The 15,652-nt window shown below is 41.6% G+C and overlaps 1 pseudogene; it reads left to right on the forward strand.

The window, feature by feature from the left end:
- The first annotated feature begins 52 nt into the window (after window positions 1-52).
- LOC149126441 (protein lin-28 homolog A pseudogene) lies at window positions 53-795 on the forward strand (annotated as a pseudogene).
- Window positions 796-15,652: the final 14,857 nt, after the last annotated feature.

The raw sequence follows: 15,652 nt of genomic DNA on the forward strand, positions 1-15,652 counted from the left end.
TCTCTGGGGCCAGCAGCCGCCCGACTAGGGGCCGCGGGCTCTGCCGACGACCATGGGCTCCGTGTCCAACTAGCAGTTTGCAGGTGGCTGCACCAAGGTGGCGGAGAAGGCGCCCGAGGAGGCGCCGGAGGACGCGGCCGCGCGGCGGACTAGCCGCAGCTGCTGCACGGGGCCGGCATCTGTAAATGGTTCAGCGTGCGCATGGGGTTCGGCTTCCTGTCCATGACCGCCCGCGCCGGGGTCGAGCGTCTTTGTGCACCAGAGTAAGCTGCACATGGAGGGCTTCCGGAGCCTGAAGGAGGGTGAAGCAGTGGAATTCACCTTCAAGAAGTCCGCCAAGGGCCTGGAATCCATCCGTGTCACCGGGCCTGGTGGGGTGTTCTGTATTGGCAGTGAGAGGCGGCCAAAGGGGAAGAGCATGCAAAAGTGCAGATCTAAAGGAGACAGGTGCTACAACTATGAAGGTCTAGACCATCATGCCAAGGAGTGCAAGCTGCCACCCCAACCCAAGAAGTGCCACTTCTGCCAGAGCATCAGCCATATGGTGGCCTCGTGCCCCCTGAAGGCCCAGCAGGCCCCCAGCTCCCAGGGAAAGCCAGCCTACTTCCGGGAGGATGAAGAGGAGATCCACAGCCCTGCCATGCTCCCCGAGGCCCAGAATTGAGCCACAGTGGGTGGGGGCTGGTTTTTTTGGCTATCAGGAAGTTTCAAGGAGCAGGCATCAACTGCAGAGTGGAGAAAGTGGGGACAGGGTGGGTTGGGGGGAGCTGGCATTGCCACGTATCCCAGGCTGGGGTTCACAGCATCACCCCTTTTTACCTCATGCTGGGAGGAAGGAGTGAGGCAGGGAATTCCAACCATGCTATATCCAAATGCAATTAAGGGGTTTGGGGGGGGGTATCACCCTGTAGCCTGCATGCTTTATCTGAGGCCCCATGTGCCAAATCTCTAGCTTTGCAAAGTCACCTGGATGGGGGAAGTGTTCCTTTGAAGGAAGGATATGGAATAATACTTCCCTAGCCAGGGTGAGAAGACTGGTTGTGGGTCCAGATTCCTGGACCCAACCCCCAAACCACTACGTCCTATGGGAGGGACTTGGGAGTAAGGCAGGGTTTTCCACATCTTGTTTCCTCATAACTCGATCCTGGGATAGGGTGCTGGGAACTGTCCCAAGCAGTGGGTTGTGACGATCGGCAGAAAGGGTGGCTAGGGGAACAGTCACAGACCCGCTGCTCCTGAGCTCACTCCTGACCCCATTCTGGGCCAATGCGATTTATTTATTTGCTCCCTTGGATAACTGCACCTTGGGTCCCACTTTCTCCAGGATGCCAACTGCACTAACTATGTGCGAATGACGTATCTTGTGCATTTGAACTTTTTTTTAAAAATATAAATAGTCTGGGTTTGTGTTTTTGTATATTTTAATCAAAGGCCCTCATTCCTGCACTGTGTTCTCAGGTCCATGAGCAATCTCAGGGATAAGTCTGCAGCAGCTCCAGGTCTGCACAGCAGGAAGGCTTTTTGTTGTTTTTATCACCATGGAGAGCAACTATTTGGAGTGCACAGCCTATTGAACTACCTCATTTTGCCAACTGGAGCTGGCTTTTTTGCCACACTGTCTTCTTGAAACCCCCTCCACCTTGAAAATGTTTCAGGGAGATGAAGTGTTAATGGGGTTGTCCCATGAATGAGCTCCTCCCAAAAGATTGAAAATTAGTCTGGACAGGAAAATGCAGAGAAGTCAGGCCATGCCAGCTGAAAGGCCCAGAGAGGAAGCCATGGTCAAGGTTGCCTGATCCTAGGACACAGGTCTTTTGCTTCACTTAACAGAGCCATCCTTCACCAACCAGATTTAGGCAAGGCCTACTATGCACAACAGGGTGTGTGTGTTTGTGTGCACACACGCGTGTGTGAAAAATGGGAGCTGGTAAGGATGAGTTGAAGACCAATACCCCTGTACGCATCCTGTGCTGTCCAGGAGTGAACATGAAGCAAGGACTAAAAAATCCTTAACCTTCCCAAATTCTTGGCTTCCAGGGAGACCCATAAGTGAGGGCCTCGTGGTGGTGTCCGGAGCCGGTGTCCTGCCCTGTGACTGTAGTGATGACTGTGTCATGGTAACTAAAGGAGAAGGGGGTTTCATGTACATGCTGAGAGATCACCGCAACCTACCTCACTGTGTTGAAACGGGACAAATGCAATAGAAAGCATTGGATGATGTGTGTCTGGTCCTGGGTTCCTGTCTCCCCCAAATGCTGCCCCCCTTCCGTTATTGTATTGTCTGGGCTTTGTAGGACTTCACTGCGTCTCTGAGTTGGTGATTGCTAGGTGGCCTAGTTTGTGTAAATATAATGTGTTGGTCTTTCTCCATGTTCTTTTGGGGTTTTATTGTTTACAAACTTCTTTTTGTATTGAGAGAAAAATAGCCAAAGCATCTTTGACAGAAGGTTCTGCACCAGGCAGAAGGATCTGAAACACAGGAGGCTCTCTTCTTGAAGCGGGGATCTTAAGCTGTCTTTGGTGTTCCCCTTCCCCTATCCTATTCTGGATCTCTGTCCTTAAAATTTGACTCCTAACCTACCCTCTTCTCCATTCCCCCACCCACACATAAACATTGAATCCTGGGTGTCTCCACACATCTAAAGGATTCATGCAAAAATCCTGAACAAAATAGGAAGCTCCGCCCCTTGTTCCCAACCTCCTGAGTCAAGACCATTTCCTGATGGGACTCATGCCAAAGACTTAAGACACTGATGCATTTGGATGGGTCAGACCTCAATTTATCCGAAAGAAGAGAAGCTATTGGGCACCTTCTGTGTAGAAAAGGGGTGTGGAGATCAAGAAGGGGACTATGAATGTACATCCAAGTCACTCAGGAACTTTTATGCAGGTGCAAGAAACTTATGTCAAAGTGGCCATAAGATTGTTTGATAGGAGACAGACGAATGTAACTCCATGTTTACTGCTAGAAACCAAAGCTTTATGTGAAATCTTGAATTTATGGGCAGGAGGGAGGGAGTGTAGGAAAGCTTGCATCTGTTCTTTGGCTGACACCCCCCCCCCCATTCCTGAACTGCAGGAGAATAAGCCCCCTTGGGTTTGGTGACCCCATCACTGGGGAGTGTGTATTTGAAGGTTGATTTTTGCTGTACTGGGTTCCTCCTTTCCCATTTTCTAATTGCTTTGTAACACATATGCTGACTCTCCCCATCCCTTCTCCTTTCCCTGGGGAAATACAATGAATAAATCAAGACTTATTGGTACTGAAAATAAAAAAAAAGAAGTAATTAAGGCTAAATGAAGTCATAAAGTTGGGGCCCTAATCCAATAGGACTAGAGTCCTTCAAAGAAGGGAAAAAGACACCAGGGATGCAAGAGCACAGAGGGAATCCATGTAAAGACACAGTGAGAAGCAGGCCTGGTTCATGCCAATGAGAGAAGCCTCACAAGAAACCAAATCTATCAACACCTTGATCTTGGACTTCAGCCTCTACAATTATGAAACAATACATTTCTGTTGCTTAATCCACTCTGGCTGTGATTTTTGTGTTATTGTGGTCCTAGCATTCTAGTAGAGGTGGCACATAACAAGTTTGGCCTAACATATATTTCCAATGCATCCAGTAATTGTATTTTTGAAAAAAAAATTCTTTTAATTACAAAACTCATATGTTCACTGTATATATAAAATCACCACTCGGATCACCATTATTAATATTTTAGTACATATTTTTCAAGTTTTGGGGGGAGCTGCTGGAAGGAGGTATGGATTGGAGGTATGGGTGTAATTTTTTATAGATGGGTTAATTTGAGTTCTAACTTAAATTTAGTAATTTGCTCACAATATTTGCCCTCATGCAAATTAAAGTTGAAAACCTAGTTGAGAATTAAGAAGTCTACTCAGGTCTTAATAATAAGGCAAAAGTGCTACTTATTTCAATGTAATTTTTTAAACTTTTATTGAGTAAATATAAATTTCCAAAGTACAGTTTATGGATTACAATGGCTTTTCCCCCCCATAACTTCCCTCCAGCCCACAACCCTCCCATCTCCCACTCCCTTTTCCATTCCATTCACATCAAGATTAATTTTCAATTATCTTTATATACAGAAGATCAGTTTAGTATATATTAAGTAAAGATTTCATCAGTTTGCACCCACACAGAAACACAAAGTGTAAAATACTGTTTCAGTACTAGTTATAGCATTAATTCACATTGAACAACACATTAAGGACAGAGATCCTACATGAGGATTAAGTACACAGTGACTCCTGTTGTTGACTTAACGATTTGACACTCTTGTTTATGGCGTCGGTAATCTCCCTAGGCTCTAGTCATGAGTTGCCAAGGCTATGGAAGCCTTTTGAGTTCGCCGACTTCGATCTTATTTAGACGAGGTCATAGTCAAAGTGGAAGTTCTCTCCTCCCTTCAGAGAAAGGTACCTCCTTCTTTGATGGCCAATTCTTTCTACTGGGATCTCACTCACAGAGATCCCAGTGTAATTTAAAAGCAAAATTCATAAAAGAACTGATACTTCCCTCAATAAAGGATGTTAAATATGGCCAAATCTTTATTTGAAGTACTAACTGGTTCCATATTTTGACAGTCATCAAATATAAACATTTCATTGTTTCAAAAAATCTTTCAAATGTGGACTTCAAATGGAGACTGAAATAAAATAGTTTTTATTTATTTCCTAAAATAATGCTCAGGTTGAAATTTTTTTAAAAAAATTAATCACTGTTGAAGCTCCTGACAACTATCAAATATTTGAAAGCATGACAAAGTATTTACATGGATAAGTACTTTAAAAGTCCTAAATCCCAATTAAAACTTTATTAGAAATCCATTATACATAGATTTACATGATCCCAAACACTGGACTAAGAAACAATGAAAAAGGAAAAATAAAACCAAGCAGAGATAAAGGGATTTTAAAATTTTTTAAATTTATTTTGACAGGCAGAGTTAGACAGTGAAAGAGAGAGAGAGAGAGACAGAGAGAAAGGTCTTCCTTTTTCCATTGGTTCACCCCCAAAATGGCCGCTACAGCTGGTGTGCTGCTGCTGGCGTGCTGCGCTGATCCCAGGTGCTTCCTCCTGGTCTCCCATGCTGCTGCAGGGCCCAAACACTTGGGCCATCCTTCACTGCCTTCCCAGGCCACAGCAGAGAGCTGGGACTGAAAGAGGAACAACCGGGACAGAATCCGGCGCCCCGACGGGCTAGAACCCAGTGAGCCGCAGCGCCAGCCCGAGACACAGGGATTTTAACACAAAAGTAGAGTCTTATGTTTGTTTGAAAAAGTATTTTTGATACTAGCACTTGTTAAATATTTAAATCCCTATTCTGACCATTATTATCTTTTAAAACAGAGAATAAAGAGGGAAAATGGAAATATTTAAGCAAATTACATTTAGGTAGAAGGTTTAGTTAATGAGTATCTTAGAGGGAGAAAAATGACAAAATTCAAATCATCATCCAAGGGAGCTGATGAACTATTTCACCAATAATCAGACACTATAAGGGAAAGTATGAGGACCTAAATTTAAATGTATTTAAGATGTAGCTTGCTCACATGTGAAATACAATAAATCTGTGTCTTAACAAAGATTCAAAAACACTCCAGAAAATTCTATAATTAGTGGTATGGATGGCAAGAACTATAGTCAGGATAATTAAAAATCAGACCTTGCATTACCTACTTTAAGCTGATAGCTTTATCCTCCAATCAATTAATCCTTTCCCTAGAGTTACTATCAGGTACAAAATGCCTTGTTTGAATTTCTCTGACTTTCAACGACTACAGAAATATTGAAAGCAAACCAAACTAGACATTTAGATGAAATAATCTAGGCATTGGTGTTGATTTTTACCATTTTAAACATGGAAATCACTTTGATAAGACTATTTCATTTTTTATAAATGCCTACGAAGGTACAGAATTGCTCTGAAAGGTCAGACTATTCAAATAACTATGAACGAGGACAACAGATGTTTTACTTCTATTCATTTCACTTTTGTAAGAAGACATGGTTAGATAAGAATCTTCCTAATTTCCAGCAAGTAAATAAATGCTGATGTCAAATTTAGTAGCATGTACTTACACAAGTTAGAAAGAGAAAATAAGCTGGCGCCGTGGCTCAATAGGCTAATCCTCTACCTAGCGGTGCCGGCACACCGGCTAGGTAGTTGCCCCTCTTCCAGTCCAGCTCTCTGCTGTGGCCCGGGAAGGCAGTGGAGGATGGCCCAAGTGCTTGGGCCCTGCACCCCATGGGAGACCAGGAGAAGCAGCTGGCTCCTGCCTTTGGATCAGCGCAGTGCGCCGGCCGCAGCGTGCCAGCTGTAGCGGCCATTGGAGGGTGAACCAACGGCAAAAGGAAGACCTTTCTCTCTGTCTCTCTCTCTCTCACTATCCACTCTGCCTGTAGAAAAAAAAAAAAAAAAGAGAGAGAGAGAGAGAAGCAATTTTAAATAGTTTCTATTTAATGAACTCAGTAGATTAACTGATGCTATTTCCTTGGAAAGCACGGAGATTGACTTCTAGGACAAGCTGTAGGCTTTCAGTTAGTAGGCATACCCTGCACTTCCATCTTTACTTGCTGCAATCTATATTTAGCAAGGTGTAGTTGAGTTTATGGCTGCAGTGAGTTGAATAGTGTTCCCCAACAATTTATGTCCACCTGGAACCTCAGGAGTGTGATCTTGCTTGAAAATAGTATCTTTATAGGTGTAATTAAGGTAAATATTAAGATAAGGTCAGATTATAAGAGAAAAAGACACAAAGACACACATACAAAGGCCATGTGAATACAAGGTAGAGATTGGAGTTAGCATGTATAAATCACAGACAGCCTGGAACCACAAGAAGTTGGAAAAGGCTAGGGAGGTCTGGAAAGTTCTTCCTCAGAGCCTTCAAGAGGGGGCATGTCCCTGTAACACTTGGATTTCTAGTTTTTGGAATGGTAAACACATAAATTTTTGTTGCTTTAAGCCACCAAGTTAATGGTAATTTGTTACAGCTGCTCTAGGAAATGAATAGTTACCAAGCAAATTGATTACACTGGTTGAACTTCAAAAAATTTTTATTAACACAGAGAGAACAGATTTCATGTATTTCATAGGTACAAGTCTAAGAACAAAACCAAACTGCCCTCACTCCCTCGTTCGCTCCCTCAACCTCCCTGCTTCCTTCCTTTTTAAATTAAAAATAATTACAGGCTTAATGCATCACTAACCGTAATATTCAACAAGTGAAAAAATAGACCACAGTTCCACAGGAATATAAACAAGGGCTAAAAACAACAAATTTCAAGATGTCTGTTTTGTTCCTAAACTTTCTTTTGTATTACATATTAACTACTACACATCAAAGAAAACATATTTGTCTTTTTGGGACTGGCTTATTTCACTAAGCATTATGGTTTCCAATTATATACACTTTGTTGCAAAAGACAGGATTTCATTCTTTTTTGTGCCTGAGTAGTATTCCATAGCTTATATATCACATTCATTTATCCAGTCATCAGACTTTCTTGATTTCCTTTCTCATTTCCTCCATGACTCACTGTTCTTTCAGGAGCATGTTGTTCAGTTTCCATGTGTTTGCATATTTTCTAGAAATTCTTAGGTTGTTGATTTCCAACTCCATTCCATTGTCGTCAGAAAGATACACACACAAACACACAAAGAAAAGTTACACGGTATGATTTCAATTTTTTTGAATTTGCTGACACCTGCTTTATGGCCTAGCATATGGTATATCCTAGAGAAAGTTCCATGGATTAATGAATAGCATACACATTCTTCAGCTATGGGGTGAAATGTTTCGTAGATATTAATTAAGCCCATTTGTTCCATAGTGTAGATTAGCTCTATTGTTTCTTCCATTTTTATGTTTTAAAAATTTTATTCAAAGCCGGCGCCGTGGCTCAATAGGCTAATCCTCCACCTTGCGGCGCCGGCACACCGGGTTCTAGTCCCGGTTGGGGCGCCGGATTCTGTCCCGGTTGCCCCTCTTCCAGGCCAGCTCTCTGCTATGGCCAGGGAGTGCAGTGGAGGATGGCCCAGGTGCTTGGGCCCTGCACCCCATGGGAGACCAGGAAAAGCACCTGGATCCTGGCTCCTGCCATCGGATCAGCGCGGTGCGCCGGCTGCAGCGGCGGCCATTGGAGGGTGAACCAACGGCAAAGGAAGACCTTTCTCTCTCTGTCTCTCTCTCTCACTGTCCACTCTGCCTGTCAAAAAAAAAAAAAATTAAAAATTTTATTCAAGTTATACAAATTTAGGAACAAAGTGGTACTTTCCTGCCCTCCCCCTCCATCAGATTCCCATTCTTAATTTTTTTTTATTTTTTTAACTTTTATTTAATGAATATAAATTTCCAAAGTACAGCTTATGGATTACAATAATGGCTTCCCCCCCATAACGTCCCTCCCACCCGCAACCCTCCCCTTTCCCATTCCCTCTCCCCTTCCATTCACATCAAGATTCATTTTCGATTATCTTTATATACAGAAGATCAGTTTAGCATACATTAAGTAAAGATTTCAACAGTTTGCTCCCACACAGAAACATAAAGTGAAAAATAATAGATGATTTTTTAAATGATGATGAAATCAGATCAGACCTATTGTCATGTTTAATCCCAGTGAGAGTCAAGTTGGGAATTGATAATTTCTTCTTCTTTTTTTTTTTTTTTAACAGAAGATCAGTTTAGTATACATTAAGTAAAGATTTCAACAGTTTGCACCCCCATAGAAACTCAAAGTGAAATATACTGTTTGAGTACTCATTATAGCATTAAGCCTCAATGTAGAGCACATTAAGGACAGAGATCCTACATGAGGAGTAAGTGCACAGTGACTCCTGTTGTTGACTTTACAAATTGACACTCCTGTCTATGGCATCAGTAATCTCCCTATGCACCAGTCATGAGTTTCCAAGGCTATGGAAGCCCCTTGAGTTCTCTGACTTTTATCTTCTTTAGACAAGGTCATAGTCAAAGTGGAGGTTCTCTCCTCCCTTCAGAGAAAGGTGCCTCCTTCTTTGAAGTCCTGTTCTTTCCACTGGGATCTCGCTCATAGAGATCTTTCATTTAGGTTTTTTTTTTTTTTTTTTTTTTTTTTTTGCCAGAGTGTCTTGGCTTTCCATGCCTGAAATACTCTCATGGGCTTTTCAGCCAGATTGGAATGCCTTTAGGGCTGATTATGAGGCCAGAGTGCTGTTTAGGACATCTGCCATTCTATGAGTCTGCTGAGTGTCTCACTTCCCATGTTGGATCACTCTCCCCTTTATTTATTCTATCAGTTAGTATTAGCAGGTACTAGACTTGTTTATGTGCTCCCTTTGACTCTTAGTCCTTTCATTATGATCAATTGTGAACTGAAATTGATCACTTGGACTAGTGAGATGGCATTGGTACATGCCACCTTGATGGGATTAAATTGGAGTCCCCTGGTATGTTTCTAACTCTACCATTTGGGGCAAGTCAGCTTGAGCATGTCCCAAATTGTACATCTCTTCCCTCTCTTATTCCCACTCTTATGTTTAACAGGGATCACATTTCAGTTAAATTTCAACACTTAAGAATAACTGTGTATTAATTACAGAATTAAACCAGTCATATTAAGTAGAACAGACAAAAAACACTACTAAGAGAGATAATGTATTAAGTTGTTCATTAACAGTCGGGCTATGCTGATCAAGTCACTGTTTCTCATAGTGTCCATTTCACTTCAACAGGTTTCCCTCTTGGTGTTCAGTCAGTTGTCACTGATCAGGGCGAACATATGGTATTTGTCCCTTTAGGACTGGCTTATTTCACTCAGCATGATGTGTTCCAGATTCCTCCATTTTGTTGCAAATGACTGGATTTCATTGTTTCTTACTGTGGTATAGTATTCTAAAGAGTACATATCCCATAATTTCTTTATCCAGTCTACCGTTGATGGGCATTTAGGTTGGTTCCAGGTCTTGGCTATTGTGAATTGTGCTGCAATAAACATTAGGGTGCAGACCGCTTTTTTGTTTGCCAATTTAAATTCTTTTGGGTAAATTCCAAGGAGTGGGATGGCTGGGTCGAACGGTAGGGTTATATTCAGGTTTCTGAGGAATCTCCAGACTGACTTCCATAGTGGCTTGACCAGTTTGCATTCCCACCAACAGTGGGTTAGTGTCCCTTTTTCCCCACATCCTCGCCAGCATCTGTTGTTGGTAGATTTCTGAATGTGAGCCATTCTAACCGGGGTGAGGTGAAACCTCATTGTGGTTTTGATTTGCATTTCCCTGATTGCTAGTGACCTTGAACATTTTTTCATGTGCCTGTTGGCCATTTGGATTTCCTCTTTTGAAAAATGTCTATTGAGGTCCTTGGCCCATCTCTTAATTGGGTTGTTTGTTTTGTTGTTGTGGAGTTTCTTGATCTCTTTGTAGATTCTGGTTATTAACCCTTTATCTGTTGCATAGTTTGCAAATATTTTTTCCCATTCTGTCGGTTGTCTCTTCACTCTCCTGACTGTTTCTTTTGCAGTACAGAAACTTCTCAATTTGATGCAATCCCAATAGTTGATTTTGGCTTTGACTGCCTGTGCCTCCCGGGTCTTTTCCAGAAATTCTTTGCCTGTGCCAATATCTTGAAGGGTTTCTCCAATGTTCTCTAATAACTTGATGGTGTCAGGTCATAGATTTAGGTCTTTAATCCATGTTGAGTGGATTTTTGTGTAAGGTGTAAGGTAGGGGTCTTGCTTCATGCTTCTGCACGTGGAAATCCAGTTTTCCCAGCACCATTTATTGAATAGACTGTCCTTGCTCCAGGAATTGGTTTTAGATCCTTGATTAAATGTAAGTTGGCTGTAGATGTTTGAATTGATTTCTGGTGTTTCAATTCTGTTCCATTGGTCTATCCATCTGTTTCTGTACCAGTAACATGCTGTTTTGATTACAACTGCCCTGTAATACATCCTGAAATCTGGTATTGTGATGCCTCCGGCTTTGTTTTTGTTGTACAAGATTGCTTTAGCTATTCGAGGTCTCTTGTGCCTCCATATGAATTTCAGCACCATTTTTTCCAGATCTGAGAAGAAGGTCTTCGGTATCTTGATTGGTATTGCATTGAATCTATAAATTGCTTTTGGAAGAATGGACATTTTGATGATATTGATTCTTCCAATCCATGAGCATGGAAGATTTTTCCATTTCTTGGTATCCTCTTCTATTTCTTTCTTTAAGGTTTTGTAATTTTCATCGTAGAGATCTTTAACGTCCTTGGTTAAGTTTATTCCAAGGTATTTGATTGTTTTTGTAGCTATTGTGAATGGGATTGATCTTAGAAGTTCTTCCTCAGCCATGGCATTCTGTGCATACAAAGGCTGTTGATTTTTGTGCATTGATTTTATACCCTGCTACTTTGCCAAACTCCTCTATGAGTTCCAATAGTCTCTTAGTAGAGTTCTTTGGGTCCCCTATATAAAGAATCATATCATCTGCAAAGAGGGATAGTTTGAGTTCTTCCTTCCCAATTTGTATCCCTTTAATTTCTTTTTCTTGCCTAATAGCACTGTCTAGAACTTCCAGAACTATATTGAATAGCAGTGGTGAGAGTGGGCATCCCTGTCTGGTACCAGATCTCAGTGGAAATGCTTCCAACTTTTCCCCATTCAATAGGATGTTGGCCGTGGTTTTTTCATAGATTGCTTTGATTGTATTGAGGAATGTTCCTTCCAAACCCAGTTTGCTTAGAGTTTTCATCATGAACGGGTGTTGTATTTTATCAAATGCTTTCTCGGCGTCTATTGAGATAATCATATGGTTTTTCTTCTGCAGTCTGTTAATGTGGTGTATCACATTGATTGTTTTGCACACATTAAACCATACCTGCATACCAGGGATAAATCCCACTTGGTCTGGGTGGATGATCTTTCTGATGTGTTGTTGCATTCTATTGGTGAGAATTTTATTGAGGATTTTTGCATCTATGTTCATCAGGGATATTGGTCTGTAATTCTCTTTCAATGCTGCATCTTTTTCCGGCTTAGGAATTAAGGTGATGCTGGCTTCATAGAAAGAATTTGGGAGGATTCCCTCTTCTTCGATTGTTCTGAATAGTTTGAGAAGAATTGGAGTTAGTTCTTCTTTAAATGTCTGGTAGAATTCAGCAGTGAATCCATCTGGTCCTGGGCTTTTCTTTGTTGGGAGGGCCTTTATTACTGTTTCAATTTCTCAGTTATGGGTCTGTTTAGGTTTTCTATGTCTTCCTGGTTCAATTTAGGTAGGTTGCATGTGTCCAGGAATCTATCCATTTCTGATAGGTTTCCCTGTTTGCTGGCATACAATTCCTTGTAGTAATTTCTGATGATTCTTTTTATTTCTGTGGTGTCTGTTGTTACGTTTCCTTTTTCATCTCAGATTTTATTGATTTGGGTCTTTTCTCTTCTTTTTTTAGTTAGTTGGGCCAATGGGGTGTCAATTTTGTTTATTTTTTCAAAAAACCAGCTCCTCGTTTGGCTGATTTTTGGAATGTTTTTTTTGGATTCAATCCTGTTAATTTCTTCTCTGATTTTAATTATTTCTCTTCTCCTACTAGATTTGGGTCTGGTTTGCTGTAGGTTTTCTAGATCCTTGAGGTGAATTGAAAGCTCATCTATTTGGTGCCTTTCCAATTTCTTGATGTAGGCACCTATTGATATAAACTTTCCTCTTAACACTGCTTTTGCTGCGTCCCATAAGTTTTGGTATGTTGTGCTGTTATCCTCATTTACTTCCAGAAAGTTTTTGATTTCTCTTTTGATTTCTTCTATGACCCATTGTTCATTCAGGAGCATGTTGTTCAGTCTCCATGTGTTTGTGTATGATCTAGGGATTCCTGAGTTGCTAATTTCCAACTTCATTCCTTTATGGTCTGAGAAGCTGCATGGTATGATTCTAATTCTTTTGAATTTGCTGAGACTTGCTTTATGGCCTAGTATGTGGTCAATCCTAGAGAAGGTTCCATGTACTGCTGAGAAGAATGTAAAATCTTTAGCTGTAGGATTGAAAGTTCTGTATATATCTGTTAGATCCATTTGGGCTATAGTGTCGTTTAAATCTACTGTCTCCTTGTTGATCTTCTGTCCTGTTGATCTGTCTATTTCTGAGAGTGGAGTATTGAAGTCCCCCAGTACTATTGTATTGGGGTCTAAGTCTCCCTTTAAGTCCGTTAACAAATCTTTTAGATAAACCGGTGCCCTGTAGTTAGGTGCATATACATTGATAATTGTTATATCTTCTTGTTGTATTGATCCCTTAATCATTATATAGTGTCCCTCTTTGTCACTCTTAACAGTTTTTGTGGTAAAGTTTATGTTGTCCGATATTAAGATGGCTACGCCTGCTCTTTTTTCATTTCTGTTGGCATGGTATATCTTTTTCCAACCTTTCACTTTCCGTCTGTATGGATCTTTGTTGGAAAGATGCGTTTCTTGTAAGCAGCAAATAGATGGGTTTTGTTCCTTAACCCAATCAGCCAATCGGTGTCTTTTAACTGGACAGTTCAGGCCATTCACGTTCAATGTGACTAATGATAAGTGGTAACTTCGCCCTGCCATTTGCCAAAGATAAGTTCTAATATATGCTTTGAATTCCCTGTGATCTTTTGCTGTGAGGTTTCCTTCCTTTACCTTCTTTCATATTGATGACTGTGTTTCTGTGTGCAACACATCTTTAAGCATCTTTTGCAGGGCTGGACGAGTGGCAACAAATTCTTTCAATTTCTGTTTGCTATGAAAAGTCTTTATTTCCCCTTCATTCACAAATGATAGCTTTGCAGGATATAATATTCTGGGCTGGCAGTTGTTCTCTCTTAGTACCTGGGCTATATCTCGCCATTCCCTCCTAGCTTGTAGGGTTTCTGATGATAAGTCAGCTGTGAGTCTGATTGGAGATCCTCTGAGAGTAATTTGACGTTTCTCTCTTGCACATTTTAGGATCTTTATGTTTCACTGTGGAGAGTTTCATTACAACGTGTCTTGGTGAGGATCTCTTTGGTCGTGTTTATTAGGGGTTCTGTGAGCTTCCTGTACTAGGATTTCTCTGTCCTTCTCCAAACCTGGGAAATTTTCTGCTAATATCTCACTAAAAAGGCCTTCTAATCCTTTCTCCCTCTCCATGCCTTCAGGAACTCCTAGAACCCGAATGTTGGGTTTTTTAATAGTATCCTGAAGATTCCCGACAATATGTTTTAGATTTCTAATTTCCTCTTCTTTTCTTTGATCTGACTGTATCCTTTCCTGTTCTCTGTCTTCTAAGTCCAATATTCTCTCTTCTGCTTCACCCATTCTGTTTGTAAGGCTCTCTATTGTGTTTTTCATTTGATCTATTGAATTCTTCACTTCATTATGATTTCTCGTCACTATCACAGTTTCCTGTTGTACTAGTTGTTTTATTTTGATTCCTCCTTAATATTTCATTTTCATGAGAGAGATTTTCTATCTTGTCCATTAAGGATTTCTGTAGTTCAAGAATTTGTTTTTGAGAACTTCTTAATGTTCTTATCAATTTTTTGAGATCTGCTTCTTGCATTTCTTCTATCTCATCATCTTCATAATCTTGAATTGGGGTGTCTTTTTCATTTGGGGGCATCATAGTGACTTCCTTGTTTCTATTATCTCGGTTTTTGCGTTTGTTATTTGGCACATTGAAGATATTTGGTTTCTTCACTGTGGTGCTTTTTCTTGTTATACTATGACTCTAGATTAAGTGGACTGTCTGTTTTTGATGGAGCCTTAGAGGCTTGAGATGTGTGTGGCCTGAGAGCTCTGTTTGGTGTGCCAAAGGTGACACTCCCAGGTTAGGTGTGATAGATCTCTCTTTCTTTCTTTTTTTTGATTCAAAAGGGAAGTAATTCTGCACAGCTGAATGAAGTTGGAGGTAGTTAGCAGGCAAATGATATACCCACAGGAGCCAGAGATCAGAAGCTCTTTCCCAAGGACCACACAGGGAATCTGTTCTGCCCTCAGAGTGGGCTCAAATTCTCCTTCAGTCTCCCACTGGGTTGCCAGTTACGGAATTGTAGCGTCTCTGGAGAGTACTCACATGAATTCTGTGAGTTCTCTCCCCCACCGTCTCTTTTTTCACAGTCTCAGTTCAGTAGCACCACAAATTTACTAGGTCCTAATCTCCTGTTAATTTGCCCCGCCCAGAGTCAGGTTTTTCTGCTAGGCTCAGGGCCGGTGCAGACCTGAGGTCGCTCTGCTTATGACGTATGTCCAAGATGGCGCCTGCTCTTTGTCTTGCTCGCCCTTGAGAGGTGAGCGGAGAGAGAGAAACCCGTGTCCGTACCAGTCACCTTTTTTTTCTCTCTCTCTCTTCCAGTTAGCCTGGTGAACTTCCTCCCCCCCCCCCCCCGGGAGGTTGTTCCCTCTAGTCTCCTCTGTTTGCCTGCCGGTGTCTCGGGCTATTGAGGTTCGGCTCACCTCGTGTTCCAGCGCTGGTGTGTTGAGTCTGCCGCTGGTGTCCCGAACTGTGGGCTCCCACGCTCTCCACGCAGGTCCACTGTGAATCACGTGTTCCGGAAGAGTTTCTTCTGCTGTTTCCTCCCCTACTCTTCCTTGAACCTGCAGTATCTCCACTGTTATTAAACTGTCTCTCCCCGGACTATCAGTGTGCTCCCTTCCTA

Source organism: Oryctolagus cuniculus, chromosome 5, assembly GCF_051225735.1.
Source record: "Oryctolagus cuniculus isolate XC-2025 breed Fujian yellow rabbit chromosome 5, ASM5122573v1, whole genome shotgun sequence".
Lineage (NCBI taxonomy): Eukaryota > Metazoa > Chordata > Mammalia > Lagomorpha > Leporidae > Oryctolagus > Oryctolagus cuniculus.